At 38.1% G+C, this 27,589-nt stretch overlaps 1 long non-coding RNA gene across 1 annotated transcript in view; it reads left to right on the top strand.

Moving 5' to 3' along the window:
* LOC133213881 (uncharacterized) overlaps nt 1–27,589 on the top strand; it is a 247,161-nt gene that overhangs the window by 125,416 nt on the left and 94,156 nt on the right. The gene's annotated exons all lie outside the window — the stretch shown is intronic.

The following is a 27,589-nucleotide window of genomic DNA, read 5'->3' as shown; positions in this document are numbered from 1 at the left end:
GGGAAATGAGTACAAATTGCACTAGGAGAGATTTCATCTTGACTTAAGAAAGAAATTTTTCACAGTAAGAACAACCTCCCTGGGGATGTAGTAGAGTCCCATGGAGGTTTTCAAGATGTGATTAGACATGGTGCTAGATAATCTCATGTAGGCTCCCTTTCTCATGATAAACCTCCCAGCGTGATTGCCTAAGGCTAGACAGAAACAGAACCCAGGTCTCCAGGTTTGTAAGACTGGGCTTTAATTTTGAGCCCGGAACAAATATTTGTAATACTCTCCATCTCTACCGACTCACTCTCAAAATAGAGTATAAGTCCTGGTATTAGTGAGAACTGAATTCAGTTTAAATGGTTGGGTCCTGTGCTTTTTGGATTATTTCTATTTAAAACATATTTAACTGATTTATTGTGGGTTGTTTTTATTTGTGGCAGACAGCTGTATCTGGTTATATGATTCATTTTTTTTGTATTTTCCTTTGTATCAAAGGAAAACTCAAATGAAAAAAGAGGCTTATAGAAAGTGGAAGCAAGGACAGGTGGCCTGGGAAGAGTACAGGGATGTTGTCCAGGAAGCTAGGGACCAGGATGGGAAAGTTAAGGCCCAGTTAGAATTAAACTTAGATAGGGATGTGAAAGATAAGGAAAGGATTCTACAGGTACATAGCAAATAAAAAACGGACTAGGGACAATGTAGGCCCCCTTAGGAAGCTCTCGGGAGAGCTAGCTACACAGGATTTGGAGAAGGCTGAGGCTCTGAATGACTTCTTTGCCTCAGTCTTCACTGGCAAAGGCTCTGACCACACCACCCAAGTCTTGGAAGGCAGACGCAGGGACTGTGAGAATGAAGACCTTGGGCCCACTGTAGGAGATGAACTGGTTCAAGACCATCTTAAAAATCTGAACATACACAAGTCCACGGGTCCTGAATGAGCTGGCGAATGAAGTTGCTAAGCTGCTGGCCATCATATTTGAGAAATAATGGCAGTCAGGTGAAGTTCCCAACGACACGAAAAAGGGAAATATAACCCCCATTTTCAAGAAGGGGAAGATGGATGACCCCCCCCCAGGGAATTACAGACCAGTCAGTCTCACCTCTGTGCCTGGCAAAATCTTGGAGCAGTTTCTCCTGGAAGGCATGCTAAGGCACATGAAAAACAACAAGGTGCTTGGTGACAGCCAGCATGGCTTCACTAAGGGGAAATCCTGCCTGACCAATTTGGTGGCCTTCTATGATGGGACTACAGAACTGATAGCCAGCGGTGAAGCAGTTGACGTCATCTACCTGGACTTGTGCAAAGCGTTCGACACTGTCCCACACGACATTCTTGTCTCTAAATTGGAGAGACAACAATTTGATGGATGGACCACTCGGTGGATAAAGAACTGGCTGGATGGCTGCACACAAAGAGCTGTGGTCGATGGCTCAATGTCCAGCTGGAGACCAGTAACGAGTGGTGTCCCTCAGGGATCAGTGTTGGCACCGGTCTTGTTCAACAACTTCATCACTGACATGGACAGTGGGATTGAGTGTGCCCTCAGCAAGTTTGCCGATGACACCAAGCTGCGTGGTTCGGTTGATACACTGGAGGGAAGGAATGCCATCCAGAGGGACCTTGACACTATTGTGAGGTGGGCTGATGCCAACCTCATGAAGTTTAACCATGCCAAGTCCTACACCTGGGTCAGAGCAATCCCAGGCACAGCTACAGGTTGGGCAGAGAAGAGATTCAGAGCAGCCCTGTGGAGAAGGACTTGGGGGTGCTGGTCGATGAGAAACTGAACATGAGCCGGCTTCAGTGTGCACTTGCAGTCCAGAAAGCCAACCATATCCTGGGCTGTATCAAAAGGAGTGTGACCAGCAGGTCAAAGGAGGTGATCCTGCCCTTCTACTCTGCTCTGGTAAGGTCTCACTTGGAGTGTTGTGTGCAGGTCTGGTGTCCTCAACATAAAAAGGACATGGAACTGTTGGAACAAGTCCAGAGGAGGGCCACAAGGATGATCAAGGGACTGGAGCACCTCCCATATGAAGATAGGCTGAGAAAGTTGGGGCTGTTGAGGCTGGAGAAGAGAAGGCTGCGTGGAGACTTCATAGCAGCCTTCCAGTATCGGAAGGAGGCCTATAGGGATGCTGGGGATAGACTCTTCATTAGGGACTGTAAAGATAGGGCAAGGGGTAACAGGTTAAAACTGAAACAGGGGAAGTTTAGATTGGATATAAGGAGGAAATTCTTTCCTGTTAAGTTGGTGAGGCACTGGAGGTTGCCCAGGGAGGTTGTGAATGTTCCATCCCTGGCAGCATTCAAGACCAGGTTGGACGAGGCCTTGGGTGATATTGTTTAGTGTGAGGTGTCCCTGCCCATGGCAGGGGGGTTGGAATTTGATGATCTTAAGGTCCTTTCCAACCTTAACTATTCTATGATTCTATGCTTAAATGTCTGAACTGATTTTACGTCATCTCTATGTAAACAAATTGCACTGCCAAAGTTGGGGGGTGACCCCCCAAGGTTTGCCTAGCAGTTATGATCAGATGTATCAGGTGAGTTAACTGAATTGTTAAGACTAATGACTACACACTCTCCATGAAGGATGGGAAGTTCACATTTGTGGGAGATACAACCCCTGTATCCTTCATAAAGTCTCGTGTGTATACATCAGCCAAAGAAGGCATCAGTGAACAAGAACTCTCTCTTGTGTGTATACAGTAGTGCATTTTGCTATGCAAATGATCAACAAAGGTTTTGAAGCTTGAAATATTTCCTGATTTTTTTTTCTTAATGTTTTCTGGGGGGCATGTGTACCTTGTAAGCCAATATGGCCTGATAGAGGTGGTTTTGTGTCACTTCTGAGTGATTGCATGCTTTGTGGGTCATTCACATTAACATTTTGATTATAATGGTAAATTACAGAGGATGAGCTGCAGACGATGATGTTTCCCTGGAATGTATTAATTTAGATAAAGATCATTTATCTAACCAGAGAGCTTTGAGACAAACTCAATCTCATAAACATACTCTTTAAAGGAAACTCTCTACTCTGTATTATGGTGGTGTTTTCAGATGATGGTCTAATTCTGGTGTCCTTCAGAGATTGCTGTGCTTCACAGCAGTTATGAGCAAGTATGAAACAATGCATGGGATGATCATAAGGATGAGGGGTTTGGTTTCCTTGACATTTCTATCATATATTGGGAAAACACACTTGATCCTAAAGAGCACACAAATGAAAACTCAGAAGGAAGAGAAAGGGGGGATAATTCTTCAAGGATGAAAGCGGTTTGCATTAAAACCAGTTTGGTTCTGCTGCTTCGCCACCACCGGGAGACAAAAGACAAGAGCAAGGACTCTGGTGTTAAACGTGTTATGTCTTGATTCTTTTCTTGAGGCTAAGTTATACATTCGGCTTGATACTCACTCTGTTTGCCATTTTTACACCTCGGTGTGTCTATACACTAACTCTGCTCCATGACGATAGCTCCTGCTCTTTTCTGGACACTTTACAGAGCTTGCATGATCTGGCTCTAAATATAATTCATTCAGTGTTCCTTTAAAAATCAGAGACAGCAAGTAAAACCCCTGACCTGTCTTTGGTTCAGCGAATTTTTTAGTCTGAAAGAGATCTACCCAGTCATACAGGGCAAATTCACCTTCCTTGAGCTTGATTGTAACACCCCTGGGATTCTTGTTGCTCATTCCCTGACTCTTCCATGCCCCTTCATTGATCTTAAAAGGCTCTTTGAGCACTGGATACAGCCAGGATAGACACCAGAGACCTGTAGTCTCCTATGCCTCTGTTAATACTTCAGGTCCCTCTTTGCTTCCTTCACATGTAGGTTCTCTGTTTAACATTTGCTGATATAATTATCAGTGGCTAAGAAGCATACAGGTGTATAGAACAGTGTATGGAGTTTGATGTTGAGAAGGAAAGGTACATTTTGTATGTTCTTCAATATTTATGAAAAACATTTATTTTCCAGAGGAACTATATTCTGAAAGTATCACGTGCTGGATTTACTTGGTACTACAGCATATTCTTGCATTGTCCCAATACTGCTGTGTAGAAGCTTATACGATCACCTCTGCAACACCTCTTAAAAGCACAGAGAAATAAGAATAAAGCTCTTTAGTTTGTAAACTGGAGAATGAAAGCAGCACTCTGATACTATTTCAGCCAAAGAGTCCCCCTTACACTCTGCAAAGACTGACGTTTTGATCTGATTATTTTATCTTGTGGGGTCAACTTTAGGAAAGGAGGCTTTTTCCATTGTCCTTGTCCATCCACACAAAACTTCAGTAATTCAAGGTCAGAAGAGCTGTTACGCATGTCTTGCTTGTTTTCATGTTAGTCTTCCGTTTTTTTTTTCATATAGACTTAAGACTTCATTAGGGTCTGCTTCTTCAATTTAAATTGTTTTTAACTCATGTTGCCAACAAATCAGTCAATCAGTACCTATGAATACAGAACATCCATGGAAGCAAATATTGATCTTTCCTTAGTTGCTGCTTATTACACAGTTTCCTGGTGTGAGGAAGACAGTAAGAAGAAACTAATAAATATTACATCTCACACACATTTTCACATTCTGACAAATACAGTTTTAGGATTTTTATTTTTTTTCCCCAATAAGAATGTTGCTGTTCTTGCTTGAGAAAGGATTAAAAATACATTCCTCCTATTGGCTTTTGCAGTGATAAAGAGTAGAAAGTTGCATAGGCATTGGAAATCATTATCAACTCTGGTCAACTGAGTGCAGTTGCCTTGCAATGATTATTTACATGGTAGAAATATTTACGTTTCCTGCTGTGTTAATTAGTGTTACTAGTACAGTTTGCAAGACAGGTATTTCACAGCTACCACAAAGTCACTTGCTAGCCAGTCAGATTAGTATAGAGAGTTAAAGACAGCCAAATTATTGTAGTAGTATTTGTAGCTTTTCCAGAAAAAAAAATTTCAGCAACAAAACCAGACAACTTAGAATCCTGCCACTTTTCCCTATTAATACTTTGCTGTCTGTAGTGTGCAAGTGTCTGAAATACCGTGAGATCAATGGTCAGCATTGTAAAAGGTAGCTGCATGATGCTGAGGAAATACAGGATTAAATAAAGAGATTTGAGATTCCCTTGTTGACAGGGAAGGTGGACTAACCCTCTTATGTCAATGTATAAAGGATTTCCAAATCAAACCTTAAAAAAACCCAGGCCCATTTCCTTATATTGGTTACTGCATTTTCTGAGGACTGTTTCTTGGTTGGGTGTTCTGCATATGGTGGTTGCTACCTGTGGCGGTTGAATAGTTAGGGTTGGAAAGGACCTTAAGATCATCAAGTTCCACCCCCCGGTGCCATGGGCAGGGACACCTCGCACTAAACCATATCACCCAAGACCTCGTCCAACCTGGCCTTGAACACTGCCAGGGATGAAGCATTCACAACCTCCCTGGGCAACCTATTCCAGTGCCTCACCAACTTAACAGGAAAGAATTTCCTCCTTATACTTTCCCCTGTCTTCTTTTGCTAGCTGAATGCCAAAGCACTCCATCATAGCAGAGTCCCAGTGGGAACTGCTGTCTCTGCTAGTTCAGACTTTGTGGAAATATAAAAAATACCTGTCCTTCATGGAGGAGAGCTGTTGGCTCACACAATCTTATCCTATTGCAGCTGAAATTCTTGTTTCGACCTCTTCTTCAGCAACTGCTTTAACTCAAAGAAGGGTTGGTGTAGGCTTTTGAAGGCATTAGGAGTGTTCAAAGACAGCTTTCAAACAAGATTTTTCACTACTGTTCCTCTCTCAGCTATTGTGCTGAATGAATAGATTACATTGGTTAGATACCAAGATCAGGCCTCCTGGTCTAAAGATCTGTTTGGAAGTTTTAACCACCTGTGCACTACCAAGTGGTTGTTTCTTTAAATAGGCTGTTTAATCCCTTTTAATCCCTCTGTATGTTGATTTGCTGTGACTAAGTCAACCCAGAGACATTTAAATTGATTTTGTTTCTAGATTGAATTTCTCTCCAAATTCCAGGCCAGACCAGCAGTCATATATATGTCTCAGAATTTCCAGTGAAACTATCCACTATCTGCTGACTAATGTGAAAATATAAATGAATAAGAGAAGTAAGGAACAGACTATTCTAAAGAAGATAAGAACTGGGCTTGTGAGGTCAATTAAATCAATCAAATCAATCAAATTCACATCAAATGTGAATTCTCATGTAGATTAAGAAAATGTGCAAAGGTGATTTCTGTCGTTGTTTCAGTTCTTCATCTGTCCATACAGCGAAGACTGCTTCCACTGTACAAAACCAAAAAAAGAAAGAGATATTTGAGTCTTAATCAAAGAGATTTTTTAATTGGAACTAGATGCTCTTAAGGTCCTTTCCAACCCTAACTATTCTATGATTCTATAATTAGGTTCCCTCCTCTGTTGTGCACAGTAAAAAAGGCTGAAAAGAATCCATCACTCTGGACTGTCATTCACATTCATGCATCCCCATGTCAGAAATAAAACCTTTCAATCTACAGGATAAATCAATCTAACAGTAGTATAACCCAATAAAGAAGAGAATGTCCTTGTATGCAAACAGCTTCATGTGATATGGAAGAGAGCTAATACACATGCACACACACACTCTCATTAACACCCAGAGGTATCGACGTGTGCAGGTATACACACATGCATACATTTAATGTATAAAATGAAGCTTCATTTTCATTTTAGGTTTGGAAAATGAATCCTGTTTACAGGAGGACCACTCGACACAATACTTATAGCACAAAGTGCCCTTAGCATTGATAGAAATCAATGACATCAACACTTTTCAAGTCATCAACAAATAGCCAATCAATTAAGTTTTAATTAACCAGATTCACTAACTTAATATGTAAAGTGTTATTTCCTGCTTCCATAACTGATTTTATAATTCTTTTGTCATTGTTTTTTTGGTTCTTCTTATCTATTTTAACATGAACAGAATATCATATTGATCATTTGCAGCCTTTACAGCGTTGACAGCCAGAAAGACTAGAAAAGGTCAAATCTTGCTACATATTGATGAGCACCTCTATGAATAGCAGTTCTAATTTTCAGGTTCACCAAACTGAATTTAGTCACCAGACTGAATGTAGAAGCCTACATCCCACTATATCACCTGGTCTCCTCTTACAAGTAGCAGAGAGCAATAGACATTTTCAATTGGTGATTCATCTTATCCTTGAATAAGCATCTAAAATTGCTTATGCCTCAAGTCATGAGTCCAGTCTTTTTTTTTTTTCTCTTTTTCTCAGTTGATTATAGAGGAATCTCAGGAATATGAGCTGACATATAGAAATCTATATTGTGCATATCTGACTTACTGTGAAAGAAATCCTCCACAAAAGAGAAAGTTCAATAACATGGGGGAATCTTGCTTAGAAACTATTATAGAGCTTATGTCAACAACAGTTTTCATTCTTGGTGTGCCTGCGCAATTTGCTCTTTGTCTGCTTAGTTCCTTCTGCTGTGTATTTCCTGCCTCTAAGAGAAGGTACGTACCCTGAAGAGTTTCTCCCAGTGAATATATATGTATAAACTTTATAGTAAACATGATATTTCTAGATGCAAAATATAATGTGATACTGACTTCTCAGAGTGCAGGATCTGTTGGCATTTAACTTCAACAGCTGTCCTTGGTGAAAACTGCTTAGTTTGATTTATTTAGGTAGTCCAGCAGAAGCAAGTAGTCATCATTTCTGTAGCATTAGGCATTGTCTGGAGAAATCAGCCTGCAAGGCCTCTGACATGCGCTTAGTAGAGAAAAAGCTCATTGATTGTACATATTGGTAAATACTGGACTGGTGTTCAAAGACTGTTTCTCTTAAAAAAATTAAATCTGATTGTACAAATCAAGTTTAACAGCAGCATTATTTTTGCCAGGTTTCTTAAAAATTGTTTGGAAAGGTACTACTCTGTCTGTGAGAGAGAAAAGTGACTAGTTCGATATTCAGGGTAAAAATTAAGTGTAGTGGAATTTAAGGAACTCCTTGATTTAAGGGTGGCACAGTGCAGCCTTTCATTATGAGATTAGTTATAATGACTCTCTCTTACGATTCATTTTGGCAGTGAGGAAACTCCTTCATTTCTTCACTCAGAAAACCAGTGAGCAGATGAGTATGCTGTACATAGTCTAATATCACATTATAATGAAATATGCAGCAACGCAGCATGCTTGGATTGAGGTTGGTGGTTTTCCAAAAATAAACATTATTTACTTTGTGTAATGAACACAAAATCTTTGCACTGAATTACACTGTAACACTATGATAATAGCGGTTGATTCACCAGGTGTCATACTAGAGGTAGTGCCTGTTACCATTATCAAATCAATAAATACTGGGTTAGAGCACTTACAGGGAGTGCAAATCCAGTAAGGAATTTCCAGAGTTATTATTACCCAGGCAAGTGTTCTTTACTTTAAGTTGAAAACAACAACAAAAATTATTTAGTGGAACTGATTAAAATGGAAATGACAAGAGGGCAGGTAGCTATCAGCCCAGTGTTTAAGGAAACTTGATTTTGAACTACTTACACATACAGCAAAACATGGAATTTATGGACTCCAGAGAAATATAGATCTAGTCTAGCCTCATTGTTATCTCAGAGTTCCCAAATGGTGCTAGAAGCAGAAATAAACACCTACATAGAGCTTCTTTGGTGTTAATATCTTTGCAAATTTAGCAATATTGCTGCAATGTGGCAAGATGTGTCAATTTAGAGCAGTTAACAGAAACAGAGCACTAAATGTTTACATGAAATATCTGTTATTTTCAATTCAATTATTTGCAAATGTGCTATTCAAAGGCTGTACACATTTCTCAATATATTATCTCCCTAGATTAGATTCTGTACTCTTTGTGGCATAGATATTATCTTGGTACTTTCCAAGGCAGTATGTACACAGAATTAGCACTGCTTCTACTTCCAGTAATTATTCAACTATAACCTACTGAGTCTTTTCTTATGATTCATACTGTAGAGATGTAACACAATTAGTGGCTGGCTTTAAATCATTCTGAGTATTGGTGCTGTTAGGATATATTGACATGGATTTAATCCCTTGAATGACTGTGCAGTGCTTTGCTTTTTGTATTCATGGCGAATGGCAGGCATTTTTTTGCTCAAGTTTAATATTAGTGTAAGTTCTAAAGTGCCCTGCAAAATGGAAATACCATTTTGTGAGATGTCTCATAGCTTAAGAATTTTGTTTCATAAGGTAGGAAAACCTACAAATTTTCAGTGTTTCCATATTCAAGGGACTCTAAGATATGGCAGATGTCAGATACATATAATAATAACTAAAAGAAATAGCTTAGATGAAAATGGTGAGAAAAAGGACTTACAAAAAATGTGTCAACATCAGCAATGCTGAACTTCAACTTCTTTGATCTAATTTTCATTTTGTCACTTGAAGCAGGAGAAGTTGGAGACAAAGTTCATTATCTCTAGGAAGGGATAAATACAACAGAATCCAAAAAACACTGGCAGCCTCTTTTTCCTTTTAAAACTGGCAAGAAAACTTTTAGGTAGAAAACTGGTTTCAGAAACCATGGATTTTGGAAATGGGACCAGTACTGGCATATACCCTTATCTCTATTCTTGATTCTTCATTAATTCTCCGTCCTTCATTTACATCCATAATAAATATTGAAAAAAATAAATTAAATGCCAACTACTTGAAATCAGGAATAGTGAAACTGTTGTACAAGATACCTTATGTACATTTTATTTTAAAAAATACAAATTATAACAGGAGCAGCAGATGCCAATGTATAAACTCATTCTTCTGGCTGATTTAAACTGAGTAAAGAAAATATAGTCAGAACTGGTAAGATTATGTTTCCTACCTGCCTAGGGACGAGTCAGTGAATTCAGAGCTGTTTCAGCAGTAGCCAGAAGGGTGAGGCCTATAAAAAGGAGGAAAACTGGATATCTCTATCCAGTTTCCCAAGAGAATTTTAGCAATGTACAACTCCCATTAACACATTAAAACCAGCAGCATTGGCTCCATTCTATGGGAATTTCTTTGGCCCTGTTTGTGTATAAACCATCTGAAAGGTAGTCTTATTTTTAATTTTTTGTATTACTAAACTATAGAACAAAAGTATATTATAATTTGTGTCGACTTACCAAGCTGAAAAACATTAAGGGCCAGGCAGCCTGAAATAAAAACAGATTAATGGAGACTTTCAAGTACTTCTAATTCCACATTTCTTACATCATTACAACATTGCTAGAATATTGTAGTGTTTAAAAACACATCATAGGTAAACTACATGTCTGCTAAACATGTATAGTCAGTAGCAAATATATGTAAATATATATTTCTGTTTCTTCCCCTGCCCAACATGGTTTTTTGCCTGGTTTGCAAAAATTAACTGGGAGAATTTTCTTTAGGCCTATGCTCAGGAGCTTTTCCCCATTGTTTACTCCACAGACATGTTTTGTAACGTGTCTTGCTTGTTTTGCAAGTTATTCACAGTACTTCCGCTTAGTCTCATCACTTGAAAATAACGGCTGTTTTTTTATCCTTACCTACATTTTGCTCAACAGAATGATTCTGAACTCCTGGGAGTAAGATCAAAGAGATCTTTCACAATTCCAGTCTCTTGCTTAGCATGTAAAAAGCTTACAGCAGCTTCTGAAGGTTAACTATTAGGTCTCCCTAATGCAAGTACAAACCTGGAGGAAAGGTAACTGACAGGGAGAATCTTTTTAAAAAAAATATTTTTCTTTTTTTGTTAATTCTCGCTGTGAGGAGGAGATGCAACAAAGCTGCCCACATTTGCTAATTGACCATAAGGAGGGGCTGTTTCAAAAAAAACCTGTGCACTGAGATATTTCTTCCCCTCCTTGCCCCTCTTTGGTTTGTTCCAGCAATACAAAATAGTTGTGTTTTGTTAAATCCAGTCCTGAATTCTCACACCTGCTTCTCATCTGTTCAGATAATGTTTGCAGTATTGTTCAACCTGTTTAACTTTCGAGTTTTTACAGGTCTTATTCTATTTGGTTATGTTTTAAGTGCTGAAGGTCATTTCTATTGCCCTCTGTGAGTTTCTCTATTAAATATTAAATAGGATGTACCTCTACTATCAGTTATATCAAATCTTATTACTGATCATATTAAAATAATGTAATTAGGAAGTTCTGTGTTATATGGCATTTGAATGACGGTGTTATGGAAGAGGAGTCTGTTTAAAAATGTTAAGCTTCTGAAGCTGACAGACGTTCAAGTAGTATCCTAGTACATAATTTAGCTATTAGACTCCACAAGGTCTGACTTTTTATTGTACTGCATCTAGGAAAGCCTTTGCACCTGTATGGAGTGGATGCCAAGTATTGTCATCATGAGGCTGTTTTTAACTGTGCACTTCTGTCTTATTTTGCAGTATAGTGTAGACTCATACAGCTTAAATCCATGTCATCTTCCAACATGCACAAAGGATAGGATACAAAAGCACCTATGTTTAGCAGCATTTGTTTCTGATAATGATAGTTATTTGCTGACAAGAAAACAACCATTATCAGTTCCTACTTGAAAATAACAAGACAAGCCAGAACTGCAAATAAGAGCACATGCAGTGTTACAAATGTTCAAGGAAAACTAGAATTCTCTTGCTCCACCATTTTTTTGTCTCGCTTCCAAACTGGCTCTGTACTGATGGATTTTTAATGAATTTTGTCAGTTGAATTCTGATCCATGATCTGCAAGCAGCTGAAAAAAATGATTTCAATTAGTTTGAAAGGTTTGTTATGTGCAATGTCATGTGGAATCATGATCAAAATCTAGAGGTACCAATCTGTATCAGTCCCTTCTCAAAAGCTCTATGGATGAACATCCTTAGTAAGCAGAACAAATTCACAAAGGGTGAATTGCTGAGCAGGTGGAATTCAAATGCCCACTGAAGTCTAATTGACTTCCTGGACTAAAACAGTCGAAAAGAACTCTGATATCATTCCAGGAAGTACCTTGTCCAATTGCTTACAGTCCTTGTTTCTTTAGGTTATACACTGTAAATGTTATGATTTTTATCTGTCTGTACTTAGCTTATAATATTTAGGTGTGTGGTGGGTTGATTAAAAGTGTTTCAAAGAAAACACCCATTTCTCAGCTGGCCATTTCCTTCAGAAGCAACAACTATGAAAATCCTCCAAAACCATGGCTTATAAATGGGAAATGTAGAAATAATAGTTCACATCATTTCCTGACCTTATTTTTCTGTTTATTCTGTCTGCCAGTCCCTTTCTTTCATGTCCCCGATTTGAGTATAGTTATTTCAGATTTAAATTTCTATCTAGGCTATACGGAAAAATTCTGTTTGTTTTCTGAAATTGTATAGTTTTTCTTATATTCCCTTGATTCTGAAGAATGACCATTCTACCATATTCTTCTCTAACAAAAGGGAATAACTCTCTTAAACTTTCTCCTTCCACAGTTTACAATATTTTTGTGTTGTCTGTTTAGTGCTTCCCATGTTTATCTTCATTTTAAATCTTATTTGGCACCTTTTCCATGTTGCATCACCCTAGATTTCCTTTCTATTTGCATGCTACCTGTTGCAATTTCCTGAACTGCAATGCCTCCTGTTCTCCAGACAACATACATTGAGGTGTTTTTGATTTTTCAGTTTGATTTTTCTGTCTGTATGGCTTAACATTTGCTCTCAAAGTTCAAAGGCCACATGTGCCAATCTTGATGATGTAGCTTTCAGACTTATTTATTTTAGCAGTCATAGAATCATAGAATATATGCAGTTGGAATTAACTTAATAAGGATCATGGAGTCATAAAGATTTGTGTCTGGATGGCAAAATCAAAGCTTTGATATTGATAGAATAAATCAGAGATCACAGAGATAAACAGATAAACAGATAAACAGGGATAACAGAGTTGGCAACAATACTCCTATGGGTTTTGGCTTTTTTCTTAGCATAAGGAGACTTATAGGTTGAAACTAACTTCATGTGCTAATTTAACAAACTTGTACCTTGCAAGAGAAAAACATAACCTGTACTACATTTTGTTTGCATCCTCTGGGGTAAATGGTAAGGAAAACTTTCTTCTTCTCTTTGTCCATTCTCCTGATCTAACTTCAATACTGAAATGCATGTGGTCATTAAGAGAGTTTCCCTTGTAAAAATCAGGTGAAATTATAATTAAAAACCAGTTTGAATAACATACATTACAAAATGACAATTCAGCTTCACTGTATATTTTTTTCATCCAGTGATTTTAAATTGTCTATTCTTGTTCAGTGTAACTATGAGATAAGTCTGAATTTCTATAAGTGGATCCTTTTATCATGAGATGCGTAGAAATATTTGAGTGGATGAAGCTTCAGCTTATTGGAAGCAGGTAAGGTAGGACAAATAGTTGGACCCAAGATTTTATCAGAAAACCATGGGACATGTAGATGGATTTATGCTGTCTTTATGAAGGTATAATTTGGAAAATGTTCTGCCTTTGACAGATATTTTTGTTTTGTTTTTTTTTTCTTTATGGCCCACACTTGCCAAGCTTTGGCTTGTCAAGGTAGAGTTTTAACAGTCATCACCCTCTGCTGTAAATGGAAATAAAATTCAAGAGATGATTACTGAAATCTGAGGCAGACCACTGTTGTGATAGACTAAGTGTGAGTCAGGATCTCAGATGTTCACACCATATAAACCCTTCCTGAAACAGAAAAATAAGAGATCACCTCTTATATTGTCCTTTTTTGTTCTTTATCTTCTAATGACTTACCACAGGATCCTGTCATCCTCTTTCACCCTGAATGCACTGAATAGTCATTGCACCTTTGTTAAAAGATGAATGCAGCACAAAGTGACAGGCATAAAAAGAGTTCTGCACACACTATGCAGTCTGTCAAGATGCAGCCGTGTTGTGTTTCAACTAATAACTAGCCATAGAATTTTTGTGAGGAGCCCAAGCAAATACCTGGCTTTGCTGGTCTCTTCTTGGGATCAAGTTTTGTAGTGTTTGTACTTGGTCCAAGACATTTCAAAGGTTCAGCTAACTCCCATTCCCATCAACACTGTCACCGTAGGGTGTAATTGTTTCTTTTCTTTTTTTTTTTAATTTATTTTATGTGTGGAAAAACATATGCATAAAATGGCTTTTTTCAGGTGACAGAAAAATTTCCATGCTTATTACTGGAGCTGGTCTAGACTTACGACTTAAGGACAGCTCAGAAATTGTGGTCATACCTGGCACTCACAGCAGTAACAGGAAATTCCCTAAACTATTTTGCCTTCCTACTGTGTCGTGCATAGCAAAGTGAAAGCAAAGAAAGTGTGTCCATTTTCAGAAAATTAGACTGGCTCTTTTGAAACAAAGAGTCTCTAGGATAAATAGCTGTTTCATTGTTTTTATTTAGAAAGAAGGATGAAGAAGAATCCTCACACAAATAGGATCTGAATTCACCCTTTCCTCTGAGTTTCAGTGCGGCTTTGAAAGGAGGATTTTTTTGCTTCTCTTTCAGAAGGCAGTAAGATTAAGTATTTTCTTACATAAAAAAGTGAATTAGTCACATAAAATAAAAACCCTGCTCAATAACAATTGCTGTTATTCAGCCTTGCAGGAGATACAAACGCAGCACCCAGAAACATTTATTTATCAGTCCTGTAGGAAGTCTTCTAAATTGCAGGCTTCAATGAGAGCAGAGTTATCACAGTATCACAGTATGTTAGAGATTGGAAGGGACCTCAAAAGATCATCTGGTCCAATCCCCCTGCCAGAGCAGGAACACCTAGATAAGGTTACACAGGAACGTGTCCAGGCGGGTTTTGAATGTCTCCAGAGAAGGAGATTCCACAACCTCCCTGGGCAGCCTGTTCCAGTGTTTTGTCACCCTCACTGAGAAGAAGTTTCTTCTCAAGTTTAAGTGGAACCTCTTGTGTTCCAGTTTGTACCCATTGCCCCTTGTCCTATCATTGTTTGCCACTGAGAAGAGCCTGGCTCCCTCCTCATGACACTCCCCCTTTATATATTTATATACACTAATAAGGTCACCCCTCAGTCTCCTCTTCTCCAAACTATAGAGACCCAGCTCCCTCAGGCTTTCCTCATAAGGGAGATGCTCCACTCCCTTAATCATCTTAGTTGCCCTGTGCTGGACTCTCTCCAGCAGGTCCCTGTCCTTCTTGAACTGAGGGGCCCAGAACTGGACACAATATTCCAGATGAGGTCTCACCAGAGCTGAGTAGAGGGGAAGGAGGACCTCTCTCGACCTACTAACCACCCCCCTTCTAATACACCCCAGGATGACATTGGCCTTCTTGGCCACAAGGGCACAGTGTCGGCTCATGGTCACCCTGTGGTCCACCAGGACCGCCAGGTCCCTCTCCCCTACACTGCTCTCTAACAGGTCGTTCCCCAACCTATACTGGAACCTGGGGTTGTTCCTGCCCAGATGCAGGACTCTACACTTTCCCTTGTTATAGTTCATCAAGTTACTCCCTGCCCAACTCTCCAGCCTGTCCAGGTCTCGCTGGATGGCAGCACAGCCTTCTGGCTTGTCAGCCACTCCTCCCAGCTTAGTGTTATCAGCAAACTTGCTGATAGTACACTCAATTCCCTCATCTAAATCGTTGATTAATATATTAAATAATACTGGTCCCAGTACCGACCCTTGAGGAACTCCACTAGATACAGGCCTCCAACTAGACTCCGCCCCATAGACTACAACTCTCTGGCTTCTCTCCTTCAGCCAGTTCACAGTCCACCTCACTACCCAATCATCCAGCCCACACTGCCTCAATTTAGCTGCGAGGATGCTGTGGGAGACTGTGTCAAATGCTTTGCTGAAGTAGTTTTATTTATAGAAATAAAAAAAAAAAATTCTGAACAGGTGAATCATTATTTTGGGTATACATAGAATCTTACTCAGAATCCCAAATTGTCTTGTTATATGGCTGAATTTCTGTAGGAAGAATTCAAAGTATGTATGGGAGTGGTGCAAGCGTAAGCGTGTATGTTTATATATGTGTACCAACTGTCTCTCTCTCCTTAACCATCCATCCATCCATCCATCCATCCATCCATCCATCCATCCATCCACATGAACACTCACTCGCACATGTGTATTTTCAAATATGCTGATGACAAAGCATTGAACTTCAGTACACATTCATGTGAACTCAGTCATCAAGGGAATTTATCAGTCTAAAATTTCTGAGTATGGAAGAGCTTGGGCCTGATTTCTTAGCGGTACTTTTCTGTAGTATTTTGCAGTTGTAATGTATCCTGGAACCAAAAAACACCATTTTCACTCAAGAGTTCAGCGTTGCTTATAGGTAAATTGCTAATCTACATTATACTTCATCTATACTGCACCCCATATTAGGAAAAATTTATTTACCAAAAGGGTAGTCAGGCACTTGAACAGGCTTCCCAGGGAAGTGGTGGAGTCACCATCCCTGGAAATATTAACCATCTAGCCACTAGTGGCATGGTTTAGTGGTAGACTTTGCAGTCCTGGGGTAATGGATGAACTTAAAGGTTTTTTCCAATTTAGCTGATTTTGTGATTCTATCTACTCCACATTGTCAGCAGCTGTCCAACTGCTATGCCTTGGAACAGAAGGCTTTCTGGAAGGGGGAAACATGCTGAGCTTGTGCCCATCTCTGAGTGCCCTCTTCTGTGGAATGTAACTGACATCCTCTATATTCAGATCTTCGGAGCATAATTTGCTCATTATACTTAACAGTTAAAATAAGCTGACAAGCAGAACGTATGAAATAGCTAAAGAGGGAGGACTTTGATTTTCAAATTCAGCTGCCTTGAGAATTCGGTAAAATAACAAGACTAAAGGTGTAAGGAATTTTAGAAGGATGATGACAACTTTTATTTTTACTGTGTTCTATTTTACTCTTTTAGTCAATTCTGTGTTATGCAGTTATAGATTTAAGAACTGTTATGTATTAAAATGTCTGTCAAAAAGACGTCTAGCTTAATGTAAGGTCTCCATTCTCAGCATTTGTGGAAAATTCAAACATGCTAGAATGATACACCTTTTTTTTTAATGCTCATTTACCATAAATACTCTGTTATGGTAATATTCCATACATGTATATTTATAGGGCCTAGAAATTATGTAAAATTTCCACAACTTCATCCCCCATACAAACCATGTCTGGGAGGCTCTTTTAAAGTACAGATTTTGGTGCTGTCATAATAGTACCGATATAAACTTCAATCCCTTACTCCTGGAGATCTTGCTTTTATTTTGCTTTTTCTCTTACAAATGAAGCATATAAACGTGTTTTTCTACAGAGCAGAGTTTTAAGTTTTTCTCTGTTTCAAACTGTTCTAATAAGATCAGCTTGTACCTTCTTTCTGCCTGTGCCGTTCCAAGGGTTAACCACCCTTAATTCACACTGGAACTGTGTGACAATTACAGTAAATAGGAAAACAATACTAAGAAAATAGTGAACATAGTCTCATAACTAAATTTGATAGCTAAAAGTATGATCTGTATGACTAACTGGCTTTCTCATTAACATCCAATTACTGTTCAGACCCCTAAACACCACAACACAGACTCTTTTTCACCCTGTACTAATAGGAACAATAAGAAACACTTCTCCTGCTTATGTACCTAGTCAGAGTTTAATTCTGTGATGGAGAATATACAATAGAATTAATTTGCTTCATTTTGCTGATGCTCCTGAGCTGTGCTCCGGTGATCTACTACACTCAGATCCCTGCAAGGGACACATATCTTCCCATTCATTTTTTCACTTTGAAAAGAAAGCATAAGACAATTAGTTTGTGTGTAAACTACTTCTCTTTCCTTTCTCCTTACAATTCTGTATTGTTATCCATGTAATGATGAATTTGAGATTTGTCCCTGCATAGAAAAGTAATCCCTGAGTCCTAAACATGGCCTTGTGGATGTTTACGGTATTTATACAGAACCACACTGGGATCCCACAATTCTTTAGAGGGTTATTCAGAGAATCAATATTTGAGGTGAAGAAAGCCCAAAGGCCTGCAGTCTCCTCTCTCATTCTCATCATTTTTTCTTTGCATTGTCTTTTAGGGGAAGAAAAAAGCTCTTTGTGCTCGCTGACATGGCTTAGAAGCAGTCTCTCACTCCCTTTAGCTAGCACTTGATGGAATGCCTTTTTTTTTTTTTTTAATTTAAATTGGGTGTCTTCCAAACTTCCTCTGTTTCTTTTTACTCTTTTTTATTTTTTAGACATGTTTTTGCCATGTCTTTTGCAAATCTTGTTATTATCATGTCCCAGAATCTCAAAAATGTATTGTTTATCTCAGTATACTCCAGTATTCTTTGTTGCCATGCCAGGAATCATAAATAACAACCAGCTACTGCTTCTGTCAGTCTTTTGGGATTCAATCATAACACTGTCTACTTCCTTTGCAGTACTCTGCTGAATGAAGTCAGCTCTACATATGGGACACACATAAGAGTCATAGAATCATAGAATAGTTAGGGTTGTCATATTGTCTCAAGGAATTTGAAAGAGTTGGGCATCCTCTGAATACATTCTGATACACGCAGTGTGTTAAAGCAATTTTAAGTTACTAAGCTTTGACAGCGTATAGTCTACCTTAGTTCTTTGGCAGGTATTCCATGTAGACAGTGCAAGAACAAGGGAAGGACTGTGTTGCTGTGTTGCTTGCTTAGGAGCAAATCACATGCTGACGTATCTGCTAGCTAGTTGAGCTGTAGTAGTCAATCAGTATCTACCTAGACAATAACTTGAATATGTTTTTATTTACATGGTAACTTCTAGAAAGATATTAAAGTTATGAAGCCTGCAGGTAAAACCAACCATTTTGGTTATTGTTGAATTAACTTCCCCCAGAAGTTCATTTTTCTTAATTTCACCATGCCTGCATGCATGAAATTGGTACCATTTACAGAGTGCGGGTTAGAGGCAGCGCTGCCTATAATTTCTCTCAAATGATAGCTGAGATGCTTTATATTCAGCACAGCATGCTTGTAGTGCATGAGTTTATAAACAGCTGCCACCAGCTATCTGTCTTTGTTTTAAAGGATCAAAGCAAAAAAAAATCTTTCAAATAACTTGTTCCACTAGGGAGTCTACCTAACAAAGAGTGTTTGTATTTTGTATGTGGATGGTTTCCTTAAATTTCCTGTGATATATGACACTATAAAATACACATGCCTTACTGAAATGTCTGAGTGTGCAGGGCTCACGGTTTCAGTGTTAAAATGAATTTCTGCAGGAATGTAGAAATGCTGAGGTTGCAGCATGATTATCTGAAAAACAGTACTGTAATTTGTCAAAACCAGTATTGCAAAGTCTGAAAAGCTCTAGCATCTTTTATATTTCGTTGCAAAACTATGGAATATCAAGAGTCCTGTCTGCACTGAAATTCTGCAGAACTATGGAGGGAAAGGAAGTTTAACTCCATCTTTAAATAAATAAAAAAAAAAAGCAGAAGTTTAGGTTGGAATTTAAAAAGCGGGACTTTTGACATGAATAATGTTTGCAGAAAAGCTTGCAAATTTGTAGGCTAAATTTTGCTTGTCAGGAAGTCTTTGGGAGATTTTTACACCCTTAATAATGAGTTTAATGTCAAATTAGGACCCTGGTTCAGTCACTGTGTTTTAAAATGAGAGGGCATCAAGCTCGCCTACTTTATTCTGTTCTTCCTTGTTCATCTTGTCTGCTTTACCATTTTTATGAGTGGAAAGCAGTTTAAAAAGGAACTGAAACTACCTTTTTTTTTTTTTTTTTCAGCCAAGTAGTTATAACTCTGAAGGCATGAAAGAATGGGGAAGAGCCCAGCTCAGCTTAAAAAAGAAATAGTAAAAATGTTAGTGTTAATACGGTAATTCACAGGAGAAACAGCTGCATAAAATACAGTGCTTACTGAAGTATTCTCTCAGAAAGCTCAAGTAACATTTACTCCAATAAAGGATCAGATCTTGCCAGCATTTCCTTATATTTCATTTCCTTGCATACATTAAGGTTTCTTTCTGTATCAGAAATGTTACTTCATATTCCTATGACTGAAAAAAAATAAAGAACAATTTATAAAGCTTACTACCGCTCCTTTCAGCTGACTTGCTTCATGTGACTATCACCACTTCCAGGGATACTTTTAACCTAAATATAATACAAACTGATGCTTTGTTCCTCAAGTAAAAGATTGTGGTCTGCATTTGTTTCTCATGCCAGTGGAAACCCAGACTTTCACAGTGGATTATCATAAATGCACTCTAAAGTGCTCTAAGGCTTAACCCAAAGAATACCTGGATATTTTCCATCATTATAAACAGCGCAGATGCCCATATTTAGGGCATTGAAGTTCTCATATTTAAAGCGTTTTTAGAATTTTCTACCCTAAGAAGCTCTTTTGTTAGATTAAAGCACAGACAGACTTGAGATTTAAAATGTTCTTTACTGCTTTTCTATTTCAGGAAAAAAAACCCAAACTTGTTCATTAACTTTGATTTGCTAACAGACTTTTGTCCAATTTTCTTTTACAGAACTGATTAGTTGAAAAATTATACTACTTTGCTTTGAAGCAGGGACATGAATTTCAGTTTGCTTAATTTGTCAGAATGTTGATTATACGGATCATGAAATAAGTTGTATTCTCCGAAAAATCAGGCTGCAGATATGCTGAAGTGGGATTCCTGTATTATCCAAAGTACTAGTGGTTTTGCACTCAGTTGCCAACATGAATATTTGTTTCTATTGTTATTATTAATTTTATGGGTGTAATATCCCTTTACCTTCCCTGTGAACTAATCACATTGTAGGAGCAAAGAAGTCCCCACTGAATTTAGTAGCTCTGACTTCAGAAGACTGGTTGAAACCAAGCTCTAAGAACCAAGTGTAAATAAAATATCTGATAGCTGCTTAGCTAAATAGAGATCACCCATACAGTAAATGAGGCAGACCCCTGAAATAACTTGTGGTCACATAAATAAAACTATTTAAATTCAACCAAGAATTTTTTTGTTTGTTTTCTTGATTACCCACTTTACTAATGTTCAAGGGTCTGATATTTTAAATGCAGTTTCATGTAGTAAAATCTGTGTTTGTGTTTTATATAATTTTTACATTTTACATTAATAGTATAGAATTATGTTTGTATAATAAATATGAGTTCATGTTTTATTATTCCTGTGGTAAATGCCATTCCATGCATGAAGTGTGCTCACTGTATCAGAGCCATATAGAAGTAATTTGCATTTTACCTAAGTAAGCTTACAACTTTTGTTTGGATTTTGCGAGTTTAAAGCCAAAAGTGGTCACAGTTATTCTAGAATTTCATAGAATCTAGTCTGTTTAAATCAGGACACAATACACTGTTCTTTCAGAAAGCACATGCTTTCAAAAGCTTGTGTCTCTGAATTTGGGAAGAAGCAGCTCCTGTCATTCTGTCTTCAATGTCTATGGAAAATAGGTAGCTGATAGGCCAGATCCCCAGCTCACCTATCTCTGTGGACATTTGCATTGGTATAATAAGTAACCTAGCTGAAGATCCAGACCTTCTGAATGGATGTTCTTTCAACAGCTTTTTTCTGCTGATTGTACCTTGTCTCTTGCTGTGCCCTGATCCTTTAACAAGTGTCCGCATGAAATGGATTAGTCATATTCTGTGGTCTGATCTGAAGTCAACCGAACTGAACAGAAAAGCTACTGTTAATTTAATAGGGCACTGGCTCAGCCACTCAAGAGACTAAGAATGTGCAAATGTGCAAGTGTGCTTGAATATTTGTAGGGCTTTGGAAATTATTTCATCAGAATTCCAAGACCAGTTGGACCAGCTGAATGTTTAATGTCATCATTTAAGTTTAGATCAACCAGCATTATGCTTTTACAAAACTGCTTCAGAATGAAATCATATTACAGCGACAGACCACAGCCTTCTAAGAGAGAGGCTGGGCTATTTTAAAGTGTATTAACAAATAGTAAGAGAATAAATGACAGCTGGCTTTATTGAATCCATCCACCATCTACAGATGTATATGTCTGCAATAAAACACTCCAAGGATCCTAGGCCTCGTGTAAGACTTGGAGTCTCAATACACATCCTTTGTTCCATGCTTTGGTGTGGGTCTCAGGAAATTAACTGTAAGGAAGGGATGCATTTGGTTTAGGACCTGCTGTGATTATAACTTTTCTTCAGGCCCTCACTGTGAGCAATGAAGTGTTAGAGGATTTCACACTTGCTTTAGATTACAACCCACTTGATAGAATTTGTGTGCTTCTCTGCCAGCTTTCCTCTCTTCAATTCAAATGGCACTAATGAATTACAGCTTTATTTAAAAATCATATACAGAACAGCACTTTTTCTGTTATGTGTCTTTGAGTCAAACTAACTGCAAATAAATGCACTTGGTTTTGACACCTAAAGTACTGAAAAAACTTTTCTGCTCCTGGGTCCTCTCACACTGGTGTTTCTGTTACTGCCATGTTGTTCTTAATGTATCACCTTAAAGATGTACTTTGCTTCTTCTAGAAAAATGTGTGGTGCACCAGCTACTCATACTTAGTGAGGGCATCCCAGCTTCTTATCCCACTCTAGTAGAACCTACTGACTGTAAGACAGGCCAGCTTTTTCTTTGCGAAAGGAAAGTTTTTCAGGAGGACTAAAGTATTCACTCTAGCCATGTCTATGTTTAAAGAGTGTTGTGGCTTTGCAGAACTCATATGCTCGGAGTTAGACACTCAGCTTCACAAAAGACTAGTGAGTGAGGAGGACAAAAAGCTAGTCTGTAGAAAAGGCTGAGAAAGTGTATACTCCCATTTCTTTCCACATCTTGGAAAGCACTTGCACACCACTTTGGAACACGATGAAAACTCAAGTTGTGTAGTCTGACTTGAACTGTCTCAGTTCTTCCTCTCTGATAAACACTGACAGAGAAGCGTGAACTAGAGCTGAATAGTCACTGTACTGACTAAAAGGGATAGAGAGCTTTGACTGAGCAAAGGTCTTCCATGTATAGTATGAGTGATATTAGTACTATCTAAACTCAGTGATCAAAAGAAGGGCACTTATAGACATGTATATTGGGTGAGATGTCATTGGATGTGTATGCTGAATCGTGCCAGCAACGTGCCATTCTATTTGGCTGATACCATTTAGAAACAACTGCTTAATGCTGTCAGGTGTTATTGACATGTGTACTTGCTATGGAAGAAATTGGGAAATCTTCAGTGCTAAGGGAGGCAGAAAAAAAAGTAGGTTGCAAAGATACAGGTGGGGATTTTGAGAACAGAGATGTGAAACTTGCAAAAGACTGTTTTTGTGGAAGTATGCTTTGTTTTCTAGAAGGAGCCTACAGTTGTACATTAGTGTGTTTGTATATTTGGTTTGCTTCATTTTAAAGGCAAGACTTGGACTGCAGAGCTGGAGTCTTAGTCCTGTAATCTGCCCAATATTCAGTAGGTTTCCCAGATCTTGCCAGGAAGCAATGAAATCTAGATCCAGAGTTACATTTGTCTGAAAACAAAGAGCAAAAGAATCCTGGGACAAAATTTCACCTGCATTCATCAGAAGCGTGGTCTCTGAATCTCACTGAGAATCTCAGGATTTGGTGTTTCCTTGTCTCTGTGCTGCTCTGAACAAGAATTTTGGCTTGGGCTCCCCTTTGACTATTGATTTTTATATAAAAACAGCCAAATAAGAACATCTGAGTAACTGATGTAACTTCTGGGTTTATTTAACTCCTGCGAAGTATTCCTCACTAGCTAGGTTTCTCCCTCCATCAGAAAACCCTAAGACCAAAAAACCCAAAAGCATTAGCTATCATGTGATCAAGGTCCAATCTGTCTCTTGACATTTCTCATACAAAATAGAAACTTAGAGTTACTTGTTCTTCAGACTGTTAAGTAACCGTTCTTGAACCTATTTCAGACCTGAAGGGCTCTTCCTAGGAATGTGTTCAATATTTACTTGAATAAAACATTCTTAACCTTGGCTCTTTATAAAAAATGTTTTTCATATCCTCATTCCAAATAAAATAAGTCATTATCATATGCCACAAATGCTCGTTATATAAGCTGATAAGGCCAGGTGATCTCTTAGAGAAAAAAGAGAGTCTGAAATATTTGATCTTTATTTTCATATTGAAAAGGCATGTCACAGAAAACAGGGGGATTGTTAATTTCAGTTGTTTGGTATAAATTCTCAAGCTTGGCTTTCAGCATAAGGTAGAGCTAGAAAAAGAAGTTACCTGAATTCAGAAGGAAGCAAGTGTGCACTGTCCAGATAATGCAGGTGGAATTGTGAATGTGTATCTAACTGATGCCTTGAGATCAGGAACCATTTAAAATGAAACATTCACCCTTTCAAAACACATCTTTGCTGTAGGGAAACACCACTGTAAAATTTAGAAGAAATCAATTTTCCTTTCACTGTTTCTCAGCTTTCTGAGTGCACGAATATATATAAATGAAGGAATGGGTCCTCTGTGCAATATACAAATATCCTCCAAGATAATAATTTTTGCATATACATATTGAGAGACTGTGCCCTAAAGCGAGGGACACAGTGGAAAGGATTTCTATGTAAAGGATTGTGAAACGTGAAGTAAAGTAATTCTACATCACTTCTGAGAATAACAGCTAAATGTAATCTGTTTTACTCAGTGCTGCAATTTTTCAGCTGTAAGACAATGTGTGATGTCAAAGAAGTGACTTGTCATCCACTTGGATGCTAGTTTAGTAAAACGATATTTGAAGAAAATCTAGATTATACAAAATTTCACGAAGTGCCAATTCTTTTAGTGCTTAGATACTCTCATATAAGATATGACAATATGTAATATATAATCATCATTATCCATGAGCTGTTTAGATGAGGTGTATATTGTTGGTAAGTGCAGACAAAACCAGGCAGAGATGGGTGAAGTTTAAGTTAGTTTAAGTTTAAGCTTATTAATTTAGGCTTCCTTGTTTAGGCTTCATAAGCTTATTAATTTAGCCCTTCATAGAAGTGGCTGTATTTTTTTTCCAGGGCCAGCAAATCCAAAAACAGCTTGTATGGTATTAGTAAATCCTATTAGGCCTAAGTCAGCAGCTTGGGAGTTTCTGAACCATGCTACTAGAGTTAGAAATGCTGTGGAGAGTGTAGGGACACCCCTGTGTCACTCTAGGTAAACAGTGTTTGAATTTAGTGTGGACTTATCGGGATACTGTTGTCGTCACTGCACTTCCTTTTACTATTCCATTGGGAGAATATATGAGTTTGAACTTTGAAACTAGGCACAGATTTTTGAGGTTGCACCTGAGCTAAGACGCCCACTTCAGACCAAGAAAACAGAGAAAGAGGAGATAGCCCTGTGAATCTGAGAGGAGCCATTAGTTCAGCTAGTTTGTAAGTCTGAACTAAAAAACAGTGAATGACCACATGGGGATCCTCTGTAAAATGCTTTCCCATTAGTACTTGTGTTACTGGGGTAAAAAACAATCACGAAACAACACCCCCTTACACCATTTCCAATAGGATGAGTTCTCAAACATCTCTGTAAGGTCTCTGTGAAGATCAATCTTTTGTGAAGTTTACCTGACATAATCACAGTTGGATGGATACACTAATGTTTTCTTTATAAACGTATCCCAAAATATAGACATGGGACTAATTATGAACAACTGAAATCTACATTATTTTCTTCATGTTGCTGATCAAGATAGACAAGGAAAAATTGTAGGACACAAATGTATGCTATATCCCTTAGATACAATAGGTGTTTACAGACATTGGGTTTAACAATTTACATGATCCAGTAGTATAAGTAGCTTTTCAGTTCCTGTCATGCTGAAGTCATGTAATCTTGACCCTAAACATCTGTTAACATAAATTGACCAGAAAATTTGCAAAAGGCCACTTGATAGTATCCCTCATCATGAAGTTATGGAGCCTTCAGGATTCAGCAATAAGCATAGCTCATCAATCCTCTAGTATATGAACTAGTATACTCTCACTGTAGCCTGATGCAGAGCCACCCACTTATGCTTCCTATCACTAACTGTTACTCTTTTTGTCCTTACTGTCCTGCTATTCAGACCTAAGTGAGGGACTAAAGAGCAGTAAGAGACAATTTTCTAGAAGTTCTAACATATGAATAAAATGCAAATCAAAGAAAGCTTCATTTCTGTGTAATGGTTTGGTTTGGGGTATATCACTGGCCTTAGCCAAGAGCTGAGGTCACCTAATATAAAAAAATGGTTGGGATCATATTTTCTAAGTTATTTTGTGAAAAAACCTGCTTAATGCCATTTGAAAAAATTAGAGATCAAGTACATCTACTGATTTACTGTCAGAAGTCTTGATATAGCATCACAGTGAAAATGCTTTAACTATGAAGGGAAATGCAAGCAAAACTGAATAATTGCATAACACTGACCACTGCAAGGTCACCAGTACATTAACACTCAGTAATGACTGCTATATCCTGGGGTTGTTACAGAATCATTTTCCAGATGTTTAGGACAGGTCTACTTGTAAATTAGGACTTCCAGAAATATGGGCTTGTTAGTAATCATTACCAGGATGGATATATAGAGAAGTAAAGAATAATGCTACTTCTGCTTAGCTTTTCTTTGCATCTCTCCAGTCAATGTCTAACCAATACTGTAGGTAGCTCAGTAGTTATGTAGTTCAATAATAATATAGGAGTATGGAAATGAAAATGCTGGGATCATACTATTGGCAGCCTGATACGTGTAAAGATCAACATAGCTGTTATTATGTAGACTTCACAAATGTGTGTGTAAGGACTCACAAAAGTCAACCACCACCTGTCAAATGTAAATACTTTGCAGAGTCCTCAGCTGCAGAAGATAGGTACATACCTCCTGTAGTGCCTGATGGGGCCCTCAGAATGCCCCTCAGAATAGGAATCGTACAGACCGTCAGGCTGAGTGGGAAAATACGAATACTTCAAAGGAAGAATAGTAAGACAGGTAATCAACTATCAACAACTTCAGAGCAGAAAAATTAATGAGGTTTTCTTTTTACCTGTGATACAGGCTGGATAAAGGGCTGAACACCAAACAAGTTAGTAGTTAAGCTACTGCGGAAACTAACTGCACATCTTCTGCTTTGTGGTAGCTTTCTGATTCAGGAGTAAATGCATTGGTTTTTGTCCAGTAGTAAATTGCCTTGAAATGTCTTGCAAGGAAGAACAGGGCAATTTTAAAAAGTACATGAGTATTTCTATCTGGACGTAACTTCCTTTTTTTTCTCCAGCCCCTGTTCAGTATTCTCAGAGGATAAGCATCTTTTCTGTAAACATGTTGAGACATTTTGGGTTCTTTCAGCATCAGCCCATAAAAATATCCTCACGTTCCATCTGGAAAATAATTCACATTGCTTTTTCTATTTAAAGCTGAATCAGAAGTTCATTAAAGGGAGACAATTTGGGCTGCTGAAAAGAGATCAATGATGGGGTAATTATTCACAGGCATAGTTCATTATTCAACCAGCTGTGTACACAGGACATCACTGACATTAAAAGCTGTGGAAAAAATGCTTTTTTTCCCCCTCAACACTTGTGGCTCAAACTATTTTAGATAAATTATAGTGAAATTTGCATTTTTTATGTCT

Source organism: Neopsephotus bourkii, unplaced genomic scaffold (genome assembly GCF_033783945.1).
Source record: "Neopsephotus bourkii isolate Nb327-2 ecotype Australia unplaced genomic scaffold, CSIRO-AGI_Nbou_v1 NB_855, whole genome shotgun sequence".
NCBI lineage: Eukaryota > Metazoa > Chordata > Aves > Psittaciformes > Psittacidae > Neopsephotus > Neopsephotus bourkii.
The sequence above is the reverse complement of the archived record's forward strand: the minus strand, read 5'-3'. Positions and strand labels throughout refer to the sequence as shown.